The sequence below is a fragment of the Halyomorpha halys genome, unplaced genomic scaffold (assembly GCF_000696795.3).
Source record: "Halyomorpha halys isolate HHAL.00 unplaced genomic scaffold, Hhal_1.1 Scaffold115.1, whole genome shotgun sequence".
Taxonomy (NCBI): Eukaryota; Metazoa; Arthropoda; class Insecta; order Hemiptera; family Pentatomidae; genus Halyomorpha; species Halyomorpha halys.
The window spans coordinates 809,374-814,222 of NW_027106332.1; positions in this window are offsets into that span (position 1 = coordinate 809,374).

The following is a 4,849-nucleotide window of genomic DNA, read 5'->3' on the forward strand; positions in this document are numbered from 1 at the left end:
AAAAAGTAAATAAAATAAAAGAATATGAAAAGTATTCGACTAATTACACGAAAATTATACAAATTATAAAAAATGAACATGCATTTCAGACATTTTACTCATTTTCATTTTGAAATAGGATTAACTCTTGCTTAAAAAGCTTATTTTGTATTTTACAAGCCGGAAACCCTATAAAACGTATGCTTTTTTGATAATTTCTTATATTTGGGCCGACAATTTACAAATGTGTTAAATATGTATATAATGTAAAAATGTTTATTGTTATACAGTTTTAAATTTAAAAAATCGTGGGTGCAATGTGGTCCAAATTGATTTTTTCAAGCAATTTGGTTGATATTTATTAATTAAAAATAAACCGCATTAGAAAAACTAACAGAAATTAAGTTGCTTACAATATTTGCGTTATGTTATTTAAAAACATCCCACTAAAATAAATTGACAAGGATTTATTTCCATACAATTGATATAATTTAAAAATATACAATCCTTAGCTAATGTCAGTTATTGGTTGAGAAAATTGTTTAAAACACGGAATGCAAAAATGTCAATTTGTTAGCAGTTTTCATACAATGCTCAATACCAACGTGTGGAAGCAACGATCGCTTGGTTCGAGCTCGCATTGATTTGTGCTCAATAACAAACACAACAGCCAATAGCCTACTTCAGGCATTTCTGTACCAGCCAATCAAATTACCATGCATCATACGCTCAATCCAAATACCAAACGCTGGCGTATGAGGGAGCTTGTTATAATTTGACAAATGTATAGACGCACCTTAAAATTCAGAATTGGCTTAAAAAAACAAAACTGGTAGCTGGAAATGAACTTGACCGTAGGGCCACATTCCATGCATTTAGCTGACGTAAGCAGGCGCAATAAACAGATGCCCCTCCAGCTCTTCAAATGCTTCATTCAAGAATAATGTAATAAGTATTTAGTAATAAACAAATAAGTATTTTTTGTAAATCTTCGAAACAATCTAATTTTGACTAAAATGGGGATTTAATAGGTCAGTTATGTATTCTTGTTGAGAAAACGATTCTGAAAAAATTAAGAAATAAGCTTAAAATTTTTGAATGAGGAACATTGAACATTAAACGAAAAATTTCAATTAGACCTAATTATTAAATTTAACCAAAAATTTAGTTCCCTTTATTTCTCATAAATATTTCTGTATGAGTTATGAATAAGTGTTTAAGTTAGATTTATACAGATTTTATTTATTTATATTGCTGCTTTGCTGAAATAACGGACATATATGTCACGATGTGTGCACACGCCTGAGTTAGGCAGTTATATAATTAGTTCCTGACCTTTAATAATTTTTAATAAGCATTAATTAAATATTTCAAATCAAGTATTCCTTAAAGATCCATAGGTAATATTTGATATTATTCCGTATGTAGCCAAAATGAATATTTATAAAATTTTAAATGATGATAAATATCTTTTTATGGTGTGTAAATTATATAAACCACGAATCTTATGATTTCAACTTGGGTAAAATATTAAAAATCAATATCAAATGGTAGGAAGTAGGATATAAAAAAATTGTTTGTATTAAATTAAAAATATTAATTTAATAAAATCATAAAAAAATATTGTAAAGTTAAAGTGATGTACTTGATGTTTACAATTATTGTATTTGTTTTAATTAATCAACATAATTTCTGAGATCAGTTGACGAATAATTTTGATGCAGCCTATGTTTATATTGATTTCGAATTTTAGTAGCTTCATTTAATAGCCTTATTATGTAGTTATTTTATTTTTTGGGAGAATAATAAGTTGATTAAAACAAATATTATCCAATATTTACTACAAATTTAAATACAGTAGTGTTAGAAAAATCCTGTTGCGTTACTAAATCAAGATGGCTGTGTATAAAACCTGTCCGATGTAATTGTATGGATCATTTTGCGATCAATGCATTACGTAACGAATCTATGTATTTCTATTTCTCTGCTGAAAACTGTAAGCTCCATTTTCCTTTTTTTTTATTTCCATGGGGGGTGGGGGTAGGGGGAGAGTTAGAGGGGATGAAGTTTCCCCGCCCATCTTTAGCCGGTTCCGCCCCCGCCAGAGTTATGCTGTATTTTTATTTAATTCTTTTTGATTATAATTTTTTATAAATGGTTGAAAAAAAAAATGAATACAATAACTTCACCAGTATTATGGTTTTAGTAGATAAAATGAACCATTGATTCATTTTTTATTTTTATGAAAAAGTATGTTGAGCGATAAAAAAGTTTTATTCAAATTAAATAAACCTTCATAAGAATTACAGGTGAATTATATTTTTAATTTAAACGTTATTATATATTTGTGATAATATGAATTGATTCCTTACAAATGTAATTTAAGGACTGATTTATTCAGGTATAGGTACAGTTTTTTGTTAAACTTGGTAGATTATAAGGACAATCTATGGTTATTTTTTAAGATTAATAACAATACTTCAAAAGACACATCTGTAATAACCCATTACAATAAAATCAAGTAAAAAGATCAGCAAGGGTCAACATAAAAATACTGGGGCACTCTTAAACGCAGAGAAAAAAATTTGGATGTCCTACAATTTTGCAAATAACCTGAAAATATTTTAGATGGACAGGATTTTATGCTGTATAATAAATATTTTATTATACATAATAATAAAATATTTTCATACAATAATTTTATATTTAATTGTTTTTTTTAATGTCAATGATTTGTTACGATTCTATTATTACTAACCATATTTTTCCAAAAAGTAACCTAATTTGTTTGTTTTTCTGTCAGTCCTCAGTCCCGGGAAAATTATTTTGTTTCATTAGTGAATCGATAAGCGTCCCTTATCATCGAAAACAATTTTGTAAACATACGTATCAAGAGTTTCTCCTTTGCAACAATCCTGCAGTAGAAGCATATATTTTTAAAATAATTATGCATACACCATGCAAAAATTAATTATATAAACTACATTAGGGGTATTCATGATCTTTAGTTTAACATGTTAAATGGAGAAATAATTCCTTCTTTTACCATGTTAAAACGATATAACATATAACAAGGTTGAGAGTCTGTTAAATGGAGGATGATGTCACACAACTGACCAGCTGAGCTCGTCACCGTTTTGTTTTTAGTATTAGGTTACTTGCTTGTTGTTTGTGTTAGTATTGTTTTGAATGTTTTTAAAACTAAAGCAATTGATAACAATAATAGTAATGTAATGACAGTTGTGCATTATCTCATCTTGAATCTCTTCCTCACAAGTTAGAAGGTCAACTAGACACTCAGTAGCCAAATTTTCACTTACTTTAGGCATGTTGTAATAAATTACTTTAATCAAAACTAATGTGTAGCTCTAATGCATTTAACATGACTTTAAATAGGGCTGCTCACAATCCTGTACTTTTAAACATTTAACATGGTAAAACATTTAACACAATATCATGAATACCTCTATTATGTGTATGTGTGTATAATTATTTATTTTTAGCTCAATATACTTATTTATTTTATTTTAATCTTTGTATGCATGTGTTTTTTAAAAATATTAATAGATTGTAAATGAGGAAGACCCTGTTGGGTTATATGTATGTATATGTTTTTTCTATATTTGAAATGTTTATAAATTTTTTATACTTTTGAATTAAATTTACTTTTATGTGTGATAGAAAAAAGATAGAAAATTTATAAAATTGAAATAATGAAAAAAATTAAACAAATTTAAATTTGTTTAATTTTTTTCAATATAGAAATCGATAATGTAATAGTAATTTCTATATTGAAAAAAATTAAACAAATTTAAAGAACGATAAAAATCGATAAAAAAATAATTAATTGTGTAAGGGATTAATTTTTTTTTATTTATTTTTTTTATTTTATACTTGTGTAAGGGAAGAAAATAAATCATGTATAACTTTAGTACATAATACAGAATTTTTTTTTAAATTACATTTAAAAAGTAATTATCCTGTGACTATTTATATTAATAGGGTTATCAAAAAATTGTGCATCACTGGTTATAAGTATGCTGTGTATAAGGCAACTTAATGAAGTTCTTTTTATAGTAGTTTCTTTTTATTTTCTAATCGGCTCATTTTATAAGTTTTTACTGGTAAACTTAATGTATAAATTGTTTTAATATATTGTATAGCATGAAAATTATAATACTAAAGTAAAAGATAATAGATAAACAATACAACAAACTTATATGATTTAATGACAAATTATTGTATATAAAGACTTATAATGATTCGAATGGACAGTATCGAGACTATAATATATATACACACCAACTCGCACAATAAATTGGAATTTCCGATTACCAGTTCTTCCAAGCAACTGATGTCATCAGATACCGAACCCTACTTTTAGATTTCTTTTTTTTTTTGTTCTAATTCCAGAAATGAAATGTTAAAAAAAAAAGAACGTTTCATAATCACAATACCATAAGTTTTATTAAGTTTTAGAACGAAAATTGGACTGAAACAATATCGAACGTCTGTGACCTCTAAATAAATTAAATCTAGTTGACTAGTTTTCTAATAAACTAAATTCATATTTCTGATTAAAGAACTTTTTGTTTGAATGATTTCTATCTATATATTACTTTAATTATTTTCTAAAATAATTGTATTGCTATTTTATGGTTTTCATTTTCTATTTTTTTTTTTTGCTTCACTTATACCAGGTCATTCAAAAAGTTCTGTCGTTTTTTTGGGGGAAATTATAAATAAATAAATATTTTCAAATAATCACCTTTATTCATCAAAATATCCACCGTTACAGTCGGTAACCTTCTCCCAACGAGATGGTAAAGCCCAAATTCCTTCCTTAAAAAACTGTTGATTTTTACTGCAA